Source organism: Apus apus, chromosome 1, assembly GCF_020740795.1.
Source record: "Apus apus isolate bApuApu2 chromosome 1, bApuApu2.pri.cur, whole genome shotgun sequence".
Taxonomy (NCBI): Eukaryota; Metazoa; Chordata; class Aves; order Apodiformes; family Apodidae; genus Apus; species Apus apus.
In genome coordinates this window covers 184,033,531-184,051,616 of record NC_067282.1, presented here as the reverse complement: position 1 = coordinate 184,051,616, position 18,086 = coordinate 184,033,531, and positions in this window count along the sequence as shown.

The window sequence follows — 18,086 nt, the reverse complement described above, 5'->3', positions numbered from 1 at the left end:
TTTGCATTCATTGCCTCTTCTCCTATCCCTGTACACTTTGGAGCAGAGAGTCTGGCTCGCTCTCCTCTTTACACTCCCACAGGTTCCTCTTTTTTCTTGAGGTCTTGAACAAACTCAGTTCTCTCAGCCTTCCCTTCCATGTAATGAGACTTCAGTCTTCCTGTTGGTCTTCTACTGGACTTGTTCCAATCTGTCAATGTCTTTGTTTTGTGGGAGAGATCACAACTGAGCACGTTGGCTTTCTGGGCTGCAAGTGCACATTGCTGCCTCATGGTGAGCTTCTTGTCCACCATCACTGCCAAGTTCTTCTCCTCCAGACTGTTTTCTATCCATTCTCCACCCAGCCTGTATTTGTGCTTGGGATTGCAAGGAAGAGGTATACACTCTTATATACAAATATATACAAAACTGATCTCCACGATCGCAGAAATAGGTGGGCAAGGATCCCTTGCAGCAAGGCCAACTCAGGAGAGGGGTCCATAGCTCTTCACAGCACCTAATAGATTAGGATTCTGCAGAGCACGTGATGAACTTACGGGAAAACCAAAGCCTTTAAGAGCAGAAGCAGCAAGGAAGAAGACTGAAAGAAAAAGGGGCTCTGCTTCCGGTTCTCCTGGCTTTTACAGAGTATGGAAGGAAGCGAGAAGGAATAATGACCCCCTCTTTGTTCTGACCTTCCTGGGTCCTTTGTGGTCCTAAGGGCCCTCTCTTTAGTTCCTTCTGTTGATACCAACAAATTAGCCAGGCCCACTCAAACCGTAAGGGTCATTTAATAAGCTGAAAGTCTGACAGAATTACAAAGAATAGTAACATATAACTTCTTTAATTCTCATATAAAACAAGTATTTTGTTCCCTCTCCCATGGAACTATACTGTACCCTGCTAGTTAGGACTGTTCATATTTCTTTGGTCTGAGAGAAATAGTACAAGATTTTGCCACAGCATATTGCTCTAAAACTAATGGTCAGGACTCACATTATATTAATTACCTATATACATTTGGTTAAGGGGTAAAATATGCAAAGAATTTTCATCCCTTTCTTATTTTCAACAAGGTTCTTATAATGTGAGATATTTTATCTGATCAAAGGTTAGAAAGATAGTCTTTCCTATGTGATGTATGAGGTACACTATATGTCCTTACAAAATGCTACACTTGCAATGTTTTTTCTACAATTATACATTTTCAGCCATTATATAAATATTTTTTCCTCCCCATATTGTCAATCTTCAAATACTGACCTTATCCAAACTAAATTTAGAAGATGTCTAAATCCAAGAGAATAATTTCTAGAGCCCTTTAAAGTCACTGGAAAGAACAGGCTCTTTTAAGGTGTAACACATCTGATAGATGAGTGCATTCAGGTGACATTACATTAATTTTGTCCTAAAATATCTTCCTTTTCCCACTGACTATAAAGGAAGTGTAGATGACTAGTTCAGACACAATAGCCTATATTTTAGATTCGACATTTGGTCAGATTAATCCTACTCAAAATGTCACTTTTCCATCTACAGAATCACAAAGAGCCAGTAGTGGAAAAGGGCAACGAGGATATTTGTTGAGAATGGAGCTCATGTTACCTACCATTCTCTGCCCTGACTTTAAAAAGTGAATGCAACTTTAGGGTGTCTGTCTTATCATCAACCAAGACATTTGCAAATATTAATGTGACCAGATTTTAATGTCCTGAATCATCAGAGACATAACAGTTTAAAGCTTTGCCCTTTATGACCAATGAGCAGTGAGTTTGCAATGTGCTTTTCCTAGATAATGCTTATCTCTTTAGAGATTAGAAACAGTGTCACGTGGTGGCATGAATGGAAAATCAAACAATGGTCAAAAGTCATTACTTCTCTAAGATAATATTTTAAAAATATATAAAAAAATATCAATCTGTTTAAAAACAATCAATAAATATTGAAAAAAAGGAGAAAATAATCTAATAAACATTGAATTATGGAGTATTTTCTAAGATGCAGAATATCTTTAAAGTGAAGTTTTCCAGATATTTAAGCATTGAAATTAAGTATTCTTACAAAGAAAACCAGTTAACTTTACATATATTATTTCCAAGTTAATGATGCACAATATTAAACACAACATTATATATGTTGACTTTTTTTTTTTTTTAATATGGGTGGTTTATCTATTTGGTGTGAGAATAGACTGGAAAAAAAATACAGGTGAGAACACTTAATATGTTATCAATTTTTCTGCAGGGTCAGTGTAAACCTACAAGAAAAATGATCAGATATTTAATAACGTATATGAATAAACCAATAAGAGCTATTTGTTTAGTTGTAGGGGACCATTGGACAGCTGTCTAAGTTACTTCTCAGTGGAAATATCACCACTCTGGCTACCATACATAACCTATTGTATTGTAAAGTAAAATGGATAAATATAAAACTCAATTATACTGAGTGAAGAATACATCTATTTTATTTCTACTTCGAAGACACCAAGAATGAGCACATATTCCGTTACTATTGATAGAAGTAATTGAGATGAAAAATAAGGGTTCCATGAAAGCCAGGTGTAAACCAGGTGTCAGATAATTTTCAATACATAAGAAAACATAAAAAAACCCCAGTGCTACCTCCAGGAAGTCACTTATTCTGCTAGGAATAGCAAGCAGGGAAGCATTTGACCTACTGTGCTTAATACAAAATAAAAGTTTATCCCAGTAGACAGGACAAAATTTTACCATACAGAGAATGCCATTACCTTTCCTGTGTTTAGAGCCTCCTATGGAATAATCTTCACACAATTACAGAGGTGAAACACTTCAACCTTGGCATATCAGCCTCAGTCTCACAATTGTAAATATACTTGGGCATAAAAGATACATGTCGTTTTGTCCTTCGGAGAAATGAGCTATTTCTTAGAAATATTTCTTCAAATATTTGCTGAATGACAAATGCACAAAATTTGAGCAAGTTCTTATCTCATCAGCAATTTGAACTAGTTACTTTCTTCAAACATTTACAAAATACCAGAAAAAGAGGGCCATGCAGAAGTGTCCTTGTGATGGCATCACAATCACTGCTTGAGTATGTCATGTCTGCTTTCATAGTGACACATTGTACAGAGAAATTAATTAGTGTCAGGATGAGTCTGTTGTGAACAGATCAAAGATGAAATCTCACATTCTAGGTATTGTTTTTCCATTACATCTAGATAAACTTAAAAGAATATTTGTTTTGTTGATGAATCACAACTATTACAACCTTGCATTTTTCTACAGAGATTATTACTCCCAAACAACATTACAAAATTGTTTTTTAACATCTAATTTTCCTCTGTTTTCAACACAGAGGATATTCATAACCAATAAACAAATATATGCATATGCGTGTATATGTATATATATGAGGCATCTTTTTTTGTCTAAATGTAGGGACATGCTCAAAACATGAGTGAACATTTCTTAAACTCATGTGTTTGAAAGCCAGACATAGGCTTAATTTTACTAATTTAGATCACTTCAGTCCTAAAGTCAAAACCTAAATCTGCCCAATACCCCTCCTTACTCCTTCCCTCATTTCAGTACTTCTTTAAGTTGATCTAATCCACTTAACACCATTCATGTGACACGAAAAACTGAGACAGGGAAGAAAGAACAGCCTCTAGGTCACCTGCTTTCCACTGTTAATGTTTAATTCTAGCTCTAGAGAGCCTGGCCATCAAGAAAGATTTCTCAAATCTTTTTTTTTAATCAAATAGGAGTGTTCAAGTGTATGAGAACACAATCTAAGATAAATACAGAAATGGACAAATAGAGAAGGACTGCTTTGTGGTTTATATTCTGCACAACCACACTTTTAACCTTCTGAATTGCTGTTACAACATGTGCATAGAAGCTATGCAAAATTACTATCTGTCACTAGTACAACAAACAAGGCTTTGGTTACTGCAGGTGTTGTTTCTTCATACATAGGTTGTGTGCGGTTACTCAAAAAACTAATAGAACTTTTCTGTCTTACAGCATTGCCTGTGGGCAATAGTGAATCTCAGTATGCAGTTGCTAGTTTTCACAAAACTTACTGAACTCTAGTATTTTTTTTTTTCTCTGTGACTTCTATGCCTCTGAGGAAACTTGTTCAAAGTGGTCAAAGGGTCAAAAGGATTTGGCTTTGTGTGTTTTGTGAGTTTTTTTCTTTTTTTAAGGCTTTTCTTTTTCTTTTTATTTTTTTTCAATGAAATAATATATTGATGAGTTGTAATATTATACAATACTGTATTTGCTAAGAGGCAGGGGGAGGATGGATAAATACTCATTATTATTACTGATGTTCGAAGAGCACCACTATTTTTCTTAAAAGTCTAGTGTGCCGATAGCATAAATGAAGGATACCTTTAGAAATCTCATTTCTAGAAACTGCAGAGAATTCTCAGTCACCAGTAATATTTCTTATATTGCAGAGATACACATAGAATCTCTTCTTTACTAAAAACCTTTGACAGTATATTGAGGTCTATTTTAATAAATCTAATTTTATTTATTTCTCTATGAAAGGTCCAAATAAAGACTTTCACATTGTTGCAGGGTTTGACATCCCCACCTTAAGCTCATTTTCCATTCAGTCCTCAATTAATTTTCATTTTATTTTATATACAGTACCAAAAAAGCTAGAATTTTTTAAGCAGACTTCTTTAAAAAATCATTGAGAGCCGGACTCTCCAGAGATATGGCCTAGATATAGGTCATAACATATGGTAAAATGGGATGAGTCGCTAAAGCTGTGTTTATTTAAGCTGAAAATATAGGTAAAGAAGCAATGTCTATCCATCTGTGGCTACTCTTCCCTTCCAAAAAAACTATGAACGAGAGTGGGGAATATTCATACCACAAATGAGACATTGGATAATCATCTTCCACCTGGATCCCTAACATTGGGGACTTTCTTGAATCAGGAGGCAGCAGAGTCCCCTAATATTAAGTTAACATGCAGAAGCTAAATTCACTTAATTAGTGAGGCCCTGTGTAAATGTAAACACACAGTGACTTGACAAAGAGAAGTGGTTAGAATCATATATAGACTGCATCTGGATCCCATTCCATAGCCCAGTTGTACTTATGATATTTTATTTTCATTTCCGGCTGCCAGCCAGTCTCTGGAAGAGGGAAGACTATTTACACAATTAGTTACTTAGATTCTGTTTATCTTCACTAGCAATCCTCAGAGTAAACTCTAGGAATCTCTGGCCCAATTAAGTATTTAAACAAATTGCAATAAGTGCAAGGCAGGCAGAAGCTAATTCCTTAGACTTGCAACTGACTCAGAATAAGAACGTAAATCTATGTCCCCATTTTTATTTACCCATAACATAGAGGAATGTTGGGGGTTTTTGGTTTAGTTCAGGTTTTTTTAGTAGTTTTGTTGTTCGGAGATGGTTGTGGAGTTTTTTGTTTGTTTTTGTGTTTGTTTTGGTTTGGTTTTTTTGGGGGGTTGTGTGTGTATTTTTGTTTACTTTTGTTTTGCTGTTCTTTTGTGTGATTTTTTTTTTTTTTAATCAATATTCCTATTTTGAAAGAAAAAAATCTCCAAGTAGAATAATGAATGTATCAACTCAAAGTTGTAGTATTTAAAACATTGCTGTTATTAAGTAACTCCTTATTCTGATAGAAACCTAAAATACTCTTCCTATACTGAATATAGAACAAATGTTCAACATCCACAAGCAGAGTGAAATTAAAGGGTATCATAATAGTTACATTTCTGTAGAACTGATTGCACTACTTGGGATATGTGTAAGACAGTTTTGTAATATACTGAACATTAAGAACAAAAGACTGTTTTTCTCACAGAGTTCTCAAAGCAGCATGATACTCTTCTCTAAAGAAATGTTACCATAGTTCAGGCAGTGACTTTTCCTACTGAAAAACACATTACAAACTATATGTTCCATAAAAAATATTATTCTTTTCACAATATCATTAGTAAATTTGTAAACAGATCACTTAGTAACTACTAAAATGCTTGGCATACATCTTGCAAAAATAGATAATAGCTTCTACTGACATTAATATATGCAAAGGTTTCACATTCCTGGGAAATGAAAAATATTGATATTTTACATCATGTTATTCATAGAGTTGATGTGTGAATACTCTTTAAAACAATATTTATAGCATCACATACTGTGTTTCCATTCAATCTTACAGGGATCCCCAGAATCTCCTCAAGTTTCAGTTCATTATTCAGTTTCATACTAAGGTAAATGTAGGTTGTAACTGGAGTTTGTTAAGGAAGATGCTGAGAATGCATCATGCACCAGTATGTTTGTTTTATTATAGACAGTGTGAACCGGAATAGTTCTTTCCTGAAAATATAGAATTTATTTGTTTGCCTAAATATAAACCCTTGGTCTAAAATGTAAAAAGTTTTGTATCTTGAATGTCCCTGTAGGAGGGATATATCAGAAAACATGTATGTCTGGCCAGCTATGACTTAAGAGACCTAAAAAAGCAAAACAGTTAAAAAGAAGTTTATTCACAGCAATTGAGTTGCTGGCTCACAAAGGAACATTTTAGTAACCAGAAAGTTTTTTCAAATGGTGGTTTAGAAAATGCACTGATAAATTCTTCTGCAGCTGAATACCAGGAAACTCTATGCTGCTGGTGAGTATTAATACTCTGGGGAATTTTATTTTGAGTCACTCTTCCACAAATTTATAAGACACGTGGCTGAGCAATAAAAATGGATAATAATTGTAATTTTCATAAATTACTTGAATTTAGCTAGAAAAATGAAATTTACAAACAAATTAAAAACCTGGGTATGAAATGTAGTTTTAAAAAGTGACCTTTACTAACTGTAAAACCAGTAAATGAAATCAGTAGTAAGTAGAAGTTTGAGCAGATAAATCTGAAAGAGTTACGAAGTTTCTTCATGTTTAAGATGTTGAAGAGAAAGAGTAAGTTGACTAGTGGAAATAAATATAGAGACTAGGAATAATAATGATCTAGGTGAACCAAAAATAAAATCATTTAATCCAGCGTAGTCAAGACATTCGGATATTGCCATTTCAGAATAAGAGATTTAGTCAGAAGCTCTCTTCTCTAGTTTGAACAATCTTAGAACAAACTATTAAGAATATGTAAAGATTTAATATATGTGTAAAAATGAAATGTGTAATATCAGTTTATCAATCATAACATATCCTAATGTAAGTTGCAAATGTTTTGTTGCTTATTTTAAAATAGATTAAATTTAGGACTAGAGCAGAGAATCTCAACACTTTATAGAAAAAAATAGTGAAGATGAGACTATAAGTGAATTAAAAAACAAGTGAAGAACAAAAACCAGAAGAGATGGCAATGGAATTTTACAGATCAGCTATCAGGTGTGTAAAGGTTCAGCAACAGAACAAGGAGGGGTTCAAGCAGTTAATCCCTCCCCGTTGCTTTAGTTGATACCTACCAAAACCCTCCCCCATGGGTAGCACACACTTCTGCTCAAAAAGGGAATGAGGACAGTGAGTACTCAAGCTTATGAAAAGAAGATTCAGAATAGAGCAAGCACTAGAAGGCCAAGGAAGGTGTTCAGAGAATGAAGCAGCTAGTATTTGGTGGGAGACTAAAGAATGTGACCAGTTTCATCCAGATAAGGAAGGTTAAGAAGTTACTTGATTTCTTGATTGCTGTCTGTTATTATCAAATAAGTATTTCTAGGCATAAATGTAACTAATAAGAAAATAGAAATGTAGTGGCTGCCAAAGAACTGTCATCTATTGCAGATTAGATAATGTATACCTTGATGGATAAATGAAAAAAACAAAACACAACAAACCATCAAACAAAAAACAAACTCATGTAATTCAGCTGCCCTAACCTGGACTTGGGAAAAACTAAGTACTTACATCTAGTTCAAAAGACTGTATCCAAACTATGGCCAAGAAGTCAAAACTCCTAATCTCAATTCCTGTTGGATGTGTTAAAACAGTCAGTTACTTGGGAAAAGAGACAAACACTCACCTTGCTACAATCTCATGCAGTTCAATAGGGCCACATACAAAGTCCTTCACCTGGTTCGGGGCAATCTCATAAACAGTTACAGGTTGGGTGGAAGACGGATTGAGAGTAGTCCAGAGGAGAAGGACTTTGGGGTGTTGGTTGATGAGAAGCTCAACAAGAGCCAGGAACGTGTGCTTGCAGCTCAGAAAACAACCATATCTTGGGCTGCATCAAAAGTGTGGCCAGCAGGTCCAGGGAGGTGATCCTCCACCTCTACTCCACTGTCACAAGACACCACCTGAATCTCTGTGTCCAGGTCTGGAGCTCTCAATACAAGAAGGACATGGAGCTTTTGGAATTAGTCCAGAGGAGGTCCATGAAGGTGATCAGTGGACTTAAACCCCTCTCCCATGATGACAGGCTGAGAAAGTTGGGTTTGTTCAGAAGAGAAGGCTCCAGGGAGACTTTATAGTGGCCTTCAAGTAGCTGAAGAGGACCTTACAGGGAAGCTAAGGAGGGACTTTTTAAAAGAGCATGTAGTGAAAGGACAAGGAGGAACAGTTTTAAGCTGAAAGAGAGTACATTCAGGTTAAACATTAGAAAGAAATTCTTTGGTGTGAGGGCAGTAAACACAAACAGTTTGCCCAGGGAAGTTATGGCTGCCCCATCCCTCGGTGTATTTAAGGCCAGGTTGGATGGGGCTTTGTGCAACCTGGTTTAGTGGAAGGTGTCCCTGTCTGTGGCAGAGGGGTTGTAACTGGATGAGCTTTAAGGTCCCTTCCAACCCAAACTGTTTTATGATTCTATGATACCTTCCAGGTAGCTGTAGAGAGGTATAAGGTCTCCCCTCAGCCTCCTTTTCTCCAGACTAAACATGCCCAGTTCCCTCAGTCACTCCTTGTAAGGCTTGTAATCTAGACCTTTCACCAGCTTGTTTTTCTTCTCTTGACATGCTTCAGCATCTCAATCTTTCTTGCAGTGAGGAGCCCAAAAGTGAACACAATATTCCATTTGTGGCCTCACCAGTGCAGAGTACAGGGGAACAATGACTTCCTTAGTCCTGCTGACCACACTTTTGTTAATACAGGCTAGGATGCTGTTGGCCTTCTTGGCCACCTGGGCACACCATTGGCTCGAATTCAGCTGGCTGTAGACCAGGTCCTTTTCCGCCAGGTGGCTATCTAGTCACTCTTCCCCAAGCCTGTAGCATTGCATGGCGTTGTTGTGACCCAAGTGTTTATGAAAGGGATTGTGACATGAAGTGATTAGAATAGCAAGGCACAGTTTGACCCATCATTTTATTTTTTTCCCAGTCTTGCTTTTTTTTAATAAATGAAAGAACAGAAAATGTAAGTTTTGATGCAGTCTCTTCTCCCACCTCCATTTCACATGTGGTTACATTGATCTTTGTCATCTCTCTTTAAACTCTAGCTAATTTTACTACATTATTAATGCTTCATCCCTTTATATATCAGTTACCTCTCTGTCCTTTCTGAAGCCCTCATCTGCTCTTCCTTTTTAGGACAAATTAACAGTTCAAGCTAAAAAGTAAAGCATTATGAACCAGATTTGCACACATCTGCTAAATTCTGTTTAAACACTGGAAAGAAGTTCAGAGGACTCATCCAACCCTTCTTCCAAATAGTAGTAATAGCAGTGCAGGCCAGATCAAATTGTCAGCAACTCTTTTTAAAATTGACAACTCTTTTATTGCAAATCCTTATTTCTAGCTGCATTTCACTTTCATCTTAGGAAGCCAAAATTCAAAACCTTGGACACCATTCATAGTTGTATAATATGATTTTATAGTCTTCATTTTGGTAAAAAACATTCCTTGTGCTGAAGAAAATAACAAAAAGTCAGTTAAGAATTGTATAGCACCTTTCCTGTGACTGAAGGGACATGCAGGTTCAGCATCAGCTCCCTTCCTGTTGCTGGTACCATGATTCTTTTTAACTTTCTCTAATTACTTTCTGGTATTTCATCAGCCCACACTGAGTACAGAGGTAAGTGCAGTAGGTCTACTTAAAGCACAGGTTAAGTCTTTCATGGGTCAATCTATTTGATCTGATTGCATTCAGCAAATATTACAGAATCTTAGAGAACTCCAGCCTTGATAAGGACTGTGGGGTAAAAATCTATATAAAAAATGAAATTCTCAAATCACAAGTGGTGAAGAATTCCAGAAGCCATAAACCATGCCCAAAGAGAAGAAAAGTATGTCATTCCAGTATCAAATAGATAATTTGTAATCCTCTTAGTATCTCTTTGCCTTCACTAAGTCTTTGGCTTCAATGTGCTATTAACTCAAAAGATCAACAAATAGTAAAGTAATAGACTAGTCAGTTGGAAGACAATAATGTAGAAAACATATCTAAACCTTATTTGTGGAGATCACCAAAACTCACCTTAGCAAGACTTCATGGTTCCTGTCATCTCAGAACTTGCACCGACCCACTGTTGATGAATTCTTTTCATGTGATGTACCTGACATTGCTCAGTTCTGTTCTTATCTTGCAGCCATCACTGAGGGTCTGCAGGTTCTCTCGTGCTAATTCTCACATTCTCACCCTCATCTCATCCCAAACTGAGCTCTGAATTTTTGGCTGGAAATTTTTGTGTAGTGGGCAGGAGGAATTAAAAAAACTCATTGAATCCTTTTCATGAGGAGACTTTGAAATATTCCCCAGGGTAAGAAAATATGCTGTTTAAACAGACCTTTTACAATATTTTGGCCTGGCTACCCATTCTGTTATCTTCTAACAAAGAGAATAAAATCAGTTACTCTTTTCTCAGCACTGAATACAGTAGCTTGTTACTTTGAAATACAGGGAGCAAAACTGAAAATTAAAAGCTCTGGGCATTCTGTGACACTACTGATAGATTTGAAAATATCTACCTGCCAGCTTCTATGAAATGCATCATTCGTTCTTGAAAGGCAAAAACACCACTTGAAAACTAACAAAACAGGAGACAGGAATGCCTATTCCCAAGATAATTTTTGAACTACTAACGAAGCAAAATATTTGTTGTTCCTGTAAGGTCTTCTTTGGCTTCACATTCAGATAAAATGAGTTAATACTATTATGTGTCTCAAATCCTACATGTATCACACACATGCCTGAAGCATGACACCTGAGTTTATGAACAGTTCTGTTGTAAGGCAATTTCATAACTTTGAAGAGGTTAAAAATAACACAACAGTTGTGAATAACACAGGTAAAAAATGACTCTTGGTATGTCTGGAATTTCTTCAGAATAATTGAAAGTAGATGTAGGAAAAGTTTCAGTGATGGCTCTTTAGTCCTGAAAAGTAGCACAGATGGACTGCAGTCCGCTACCAGATTACAAAGCTGTTAATTCCTGTCTTGTACAGCTCGGTTCTGTGGAGCTGACCCAGAACAGAAGTAACACACTGAACGGAGGAGATATCACAGCTATTTTGTATTGTGCCTGATTTTCACAGGTTAGAATGTAGGAAGAGTCCTTCCCAAAGGAGACTTTATAAGGCTGTGAATTCAGGTGCCATCTTTCCTGTGGAAAAATCAGCTGAGGAGGCTACTGCCCCTCACTTATTCTAGCACAGCAAGTCATAGGGTTTTGCTGTGAGGTCAATCAATAAAAAAAATCTGTGGAAAGGATTCAAAGTTTGTTTACTGATTCAGTTTATAACCACATAAACAGCTAAAATGCCACAAAGGAAGAAGGTATTTGTTGTGACATTTGGAACAGAAACACAAAGGCTAACAGATATGTTAAGAGAGAGGCAGTCTGTAATATTATGGCACATAGCACATGGGATCTGCTTGATTTTTTCTTCACTTTCTACTACTGTCTTTACTGTGGATACTTCATGTCCTGCTAAATATAAATCCTTTTCATAGTTGCATGAAAGGTCATAAAAAACTCTCTACAGTGAGGGATCATCTCCTGACAGTATATCCTGTAACAGACAGTAAAGCCCTGAAAAGGACAATAAGTCCATCACTCTGGAAGAAATATCTTGAGTTCAAGTAATGGCCAGCAAGAAACAGGACATATAGCAATAATAAAAACAAAATGGAAGATTTCCTAAAAGAAAAGTTAACAGGAAGATCAGCTTCAATACTGATGGAAATAAACATGTTTTCCCTAAAGACCCAGAAGAGTCTGCATGGTCTTGGATGGAACCCATGAAGCTACTGAAAACTGAAGACTAGAGAGCAACACGTCAGGGAAGGACTTGCACAATGAAGATGTGTGAAAAACTGAAAAGTTCGGTTTTGCATCCTTTCATTCTAATCACCTGGAAGGGTTGAAACTTCTTTGTTTAAAGAGTTACTTGTTCCAATTTTTGCTTCAATAAAAGCCAACATTAGAATTTCAAAAGTCTTTTTATACTCTTTACAAAGAAACGGTGTAGGCAGTACTCAGGAAAACAAAGCATGAATCTTTGGAGAGAATCACTACTACACTGAAAATTTGCGGAGTGTGAGTCATAGGGGTCCTCTGTAATATGACACAGGTAACAATAGTACAGAGTACAAGAGACAGAAATCTCTTAAATTAAAAGAAATCATAGGCTTACAGAATCATAGAATGGCTAGGGTTGGAAGAGACCTTAAATATCAAAGATGGAAGCAGAGATCATTAAGGTGCGAGTCATGTAAAGGCTGCCCAAAGGCATGGAGAGCCTGCTCTCACCATCAGTATGAAAGATAAAAGTGTTCCTGATTCTTTCTGCCATTTGTTAATCAGAAAAGGTACATTTTCTCAACAGTCCTGCTGGCTTAGAGAATTCAAATTTAAGGGCAAACCTAAGTTTTAGTAGCATCAGTCACAAAAGTTTATATGAATTTCATGCCTCTGGGAGGCCATATGTGTACTGTAGCCTCTACAATTAATAAAATTCAGCCTGGTTTTGCTTTCTGGATTCCTAGGCAATCCCTGATACAATACAGGCTGGGGGATGAAGGGATTGAGAGCAGCCCTGTGGAAAAGGAGAGTACTGGTAGATTAAAAACTGGCATAAGCCAACAAGGTGTGCTCCCAGCCCAGAGAGCCAACTGTGTCCTGGGCTGCATCAAAAGAAACACAGCCAGGAGGTCGAGTGAGGAGATTCTCCCCCACTACTCCACTCTTGTGGGACTCCACCTGCAGTACTATGTCCAGTTCTGGAGTCGTCAGTATGAGAAAGACATGGATCTGATTTCTGATTAAGAGGGTCCAGAGGAAAGCCACAAAAATTATCAGAGGGATGGAACACCTTACCTATGAAGAAAGGCTGAGGGAGTTGTAGTAGATCAGCCTAGTGAAAAGAAGGCTTCAGGGACACCTTATGACAGCCTTTCCATTTTTAAACTGTCTTATAAGAAGGGACAAACTAAAGTTAATATTACAGATAGCTAACGGAATGAGAAAGCTCTATGTTGCTTGTGAATAAAACAAACAAAATAAAAAAATTAGGTTGGGGCAAAGGGTGATATTTTAAAATTATTATTAGATTGTTTTTTATTTCCTTGTTTAATCCTTCCTTTGGTCTAATTTCACTTTTTTTTTTTAGTGTTTTCTATATTTTCTCTTTTTTTCTCCCTACATTTTTTCAACGACCTGGATGAGGGTACAGAATGCACTCTCAGCAAGTTTGCTGATGACACCAAGCTGGGAGGAGTGGCTGACACACCAGAAGGCTGTGCTGCCATTCAGAGAGACCTAGACAGGCTGGAGACTTGGGCGGAGAGAAACCTGATGAAGTTCAACAAGGGCAAGTGTAGAGTTTTGCATTTGGGGAAGAAAAACACCATGTACCAGTATAGGCTGGGGACTGACCTGCTTGAGAGCAGTGTAGGTGAAAGGGTCCTGGGGGTCCTGGTAGACAGGAGGATGACCATGAGCCAGCAATGTGCCCTTGTGGCCAAGAAGGCCAATGGCATCCTGGGGTGCATTAGAAAGGGTGTGGTTGGTAGGTCAAGAGAGGTTCTCCTCCCCCTCTATTCTGCATTGGTGAGGCCGCATCTGGAGTATTGTGTCCAGTTCTGGGCCCCTCAGTTCAAGAAGGACAGGGAACTGCTTGAAAGAGTCCAGCACAGAGCCAGAAAGATGATTAAGGGAGTGGAACATCTCCCTTATGAGGAAAGGCTGAGGGAGCTGAGTCTCTTTAGCTTGGAGAAAAGGAGACTGAGGGGGGACCTCATCAATGTTTACAAATACATAAAGGGTGAGTGTCAGGAAGATGGAGTTAGGCTTTTTTCAGTGATGACCAGTGATAGGACAAGGGGTAATGGATGCAAATTGGAGCATAGGAGGTTCAAGGTGAATATCAGAAATTTTTTTTTTACTGTAAGAGTGACAGAGCACTGGAACAGGCTGCCCAGAGAGGCTGTGGAGTCTTCTTCGCTGGAGACATTCAAAACCCGCCTGGATGCGTTCCTGTGTGATGTACTCTAGGTGACCCTGCTCTGGCAGGGGGGTTGGACTACATGATCTTTCGAGGTCCCTTCCAACCCCTAGGATTCTATGATTCTATGATTCCCCCTCTCTTTTCTACTCTCATTTCTTTCTCTTCCAAACAAACTTAGAAGACATACACAAATCTTGTAAGACTGAAAAAAGTTCAGGATACTTTGAAGTCAGAAATAACTAATTCCTGGTTTTGTTTATGTTCTCTGCTGTCTTTATGAGTGGTTATTTGAAATGAACAGTGGGTTGTTTTTATTTCCAACAGCAAAACTTGACAAAAGAATACTTTTATGGAATCATATATGTCACCGTGAGAGAATGATAATTCAAAAATAATTACGTTTTAGCTTATTCTCTGCTTGTGAATAGCATGAACAGACTTTGATGCATTGCTCTGTCTTTGGAAGAAGAAAAGAAAAAATAATCATTAAATTGCAAGGTTTAGTAAATCTATCCAAAACTATAAGCACACATTTCAGGATTCTGTTTTGTAGCTGGATGTTATTCAACTCCTCATGTCAGTACGTGGCATAGATACGTACAGAACTCACCTTAGAAAAACGGCCTCTATTTACCTAGATAATCTTGGTATAGTTTACAGTATAAGACTTCATGAAAGTTGAAGCAGAATCTGTGCATCACCATTGAAACAATCTTTCAGCCAGATAAATGTACAGTGGATGCAAACCCTGACACATTAAAACATAATTTTCACAATTGTTTATAAAACCAGAAAGTGAATCTGAGACTGTTACCTAAACTGGGGAGGAGTGCGGATTTTTAGTAACTGAATTGCATTTAACTAAAAAAAGAAAAAAAAGTTACAATAGCAAGCCAATGTTAGATTCACACATCTTATATAGTTACTGCAATGGAAATTAAAACTATTCAGTCATCACATGTTCATGTATTTTCATGCAGAATCAATTAGCTTCACAATTTTACAATTATGAAGTCACTGTGTTTATTTAGATAGGAAGATAGATATTTAAATAAAACCAACATACTCACAAAACTCAAAGTTGGACTGGGAAACTCAGGGCTTTTTTAACAGTGGTGCTTTTAGATACTGACTTGGAAGAAGCTTAGTGAAGAACATGCAGTCAGTTTGGATCCATGACCTACTGGTTACTAAACCCTTTAAAAAAATCCATGTCCTTATTGAATATTTAAGCATGAGTGAGTGTCTTCTGAAATGTTGACCCAATTTGTGTCTGTCTTTAGTACTACAAATGTTTTCTACACTTCAAAATAGTCACTATTCAGATATATAGCCCTATAATTTTGAAAGCCTGAAATGTATGAAACCTGAAAAGTATGAAGCCTGAAAGGATGACAGACTTTACTTCTCCTAGATTGTGTAGGTTAAGCCAGTGATACACAAATAGATTTACAATCAATGAGATAAATCTCAATAGCAGATGCAGAATTCCTGCATCATTTTGAAAGCTCTTTAGAGACTTCTTCATGAAAGTCAGTCTGTGCATCCTTTCTCAAATGGAGTCTTGTGTCAAGTCCTTCTTCAACTAGAGAATTAAGGATTTCCTCAATTTGACTCAGATTTGTCAGGTAGAATGGAGAATGAGAGATAGTGTGGACAGAGGCAACAACAACAGATAGTGTCTGTGGGAGAAATTTGAAAGATAACTTCCTTTCATTTCATAGTTTGGCTATGAGAGCAGTGGAAACTGTAGGCAAAGAACAAATTTTACTGCAATGCTGTCTGAACAGTTTAAATGCTTCAAGGGTTTGGTTAAATTAATGTAGTCTTCTGAAGACGCCACAAGATCTATCTTGCCTCCTGTTCACATCAGTCAAACCTTAAAGCCAGACTTGAATTTTTAAATGTGCTTGGGGATATGGCTTAGTACTGGACTTTGTAGAGTAGGTTTAATGGTTGGACTCTGATGATCTTTCTAATCTAAGTGATTCTGTGATTCCGTAATAAAAAGGTAAAAAGGCACTGACGTTTTTAGTTTAGAAAGAAGATGATTCAGCAGGATGAAGGAAGGTGGGGGCAGAAAAAATAATAAAAAGTTGGGACAAAAAAAATGGTCCTCATAAATTCAGGTTTTTTTTTTATTGGAGAATATACTAATATTTAATGACACATTCAGATAAAAGATTTTAGGAATTTCTTATGTAGTACAAACTGTGATACTTACTGACAAAAATTGCCAGCATGGTGGAAAATGCATTAGGGTCTGAAAAGTATTGAGAAAAATATAAAAAATTCCACTAGATAGCTAAAGAGATAATTTTAAAAAATACCTCTCTGAGTTGCAGGTTTCCTTTCTTGATGATTAAAAAAGTGACCGATAAGCTATAGGAAGAAGATTTCCTCTAGATGACCAGTCAATACCTTAAATTATTATTGAAAGTAGAAACAGGCAAAACTGACAGAAAAACAGTCTTATTCTTTGACCCTCTAATGGCAATTCCTGATATTATTACCAATAGAAAACTCAGTTTTGTCTCTGAAAGTAGTACCCTTGTTACAATTGAAAAACTATTAGTCATACTTCACAAAATACTCTCTGGATGAAATTAAAATGAAAACTAGAAAGAACTTATTTTTTTTTTTGCCTGCATGGACTATTTCTTACTGTTCAAAGATCAGACACAAAAAGAGGAGACTGTCTGATCAGGAGGTATCATTTGCTCCAGAAATCCTGTTGGAACTTTCTATTTCTTACAGTAGTTTGAACTTTTCTCCATTGTGGTTGCTTTCCTCATGACAGCATAATACTAGAGCACAGCAGCCCAGTTCTATCTCTGCTTCCCAGGAAGGAAATCAGTGTATCTGCATTACCCAACACACACATTTTCCTCTTTTTCCTTTTTTGTCCTTTATTTTTCTACTTATTATTACAGGAGATGCAAGAAGCTAACATTCTTGTAGTCATATATCAAAGTGATGCCTCCATATCTTCAGGATGTTTTCACAGTATTTATGATCTTTTCAGAGTTTAATCCAAAGTTCTCAAGGAAGGGTGCTTTGAGTAGTGAAAGGTCTAAATACTTGGAATAACCTTGCTCTTGAAATGGGTAGTCTACACTCTTTGAAAATTAAGTGATCCATAGCCACTGCTGAGAAAAAACTGAGCAAAGTATTAATTTCAGTAAGGCACTTGAAAGTTATGTAAGTATTTGGTGATTTTGAGCAAGAAGGAATGTTGGCACAGCCCTCATGTTGCTATAAATGATAGCATTCCTGGTCATTTCAGGGTGTTTGCTAGAGCAAATACACTCAGAGAAATAACATAAGAGCCTGTTCCTTTATCTATGTCTCTTTCAGAGAACGATCATCATGGAACAATTTTTAAAGATGTGATGTTACCACATGAAACCTATAGGAATTAAAAAAATGAACATCTGGCTCAGACATTGATATCTCATTAAAGCTTCACTGAGATGCATCTTTACTACTTTACTATAAATTGTCCAGTGTTACTCAGTGAAAAAAAAAAAATAAAATAGATGGGCATATATAACTCAGTACAACTGCACAGCTCCTATAAAATTTAGTCTCATTTAAGTTGTATGGAAAATGAAAGCACAGTGAAATTCAAATTAGATCAAATGACAGAATTTAAACTAAACCAAAACAAATCTCTAACCCAAAACCCCAACAAAACAAACCTTGGAAGAAATGATAACTTCTGGGGAATAAAAGAGGTATAT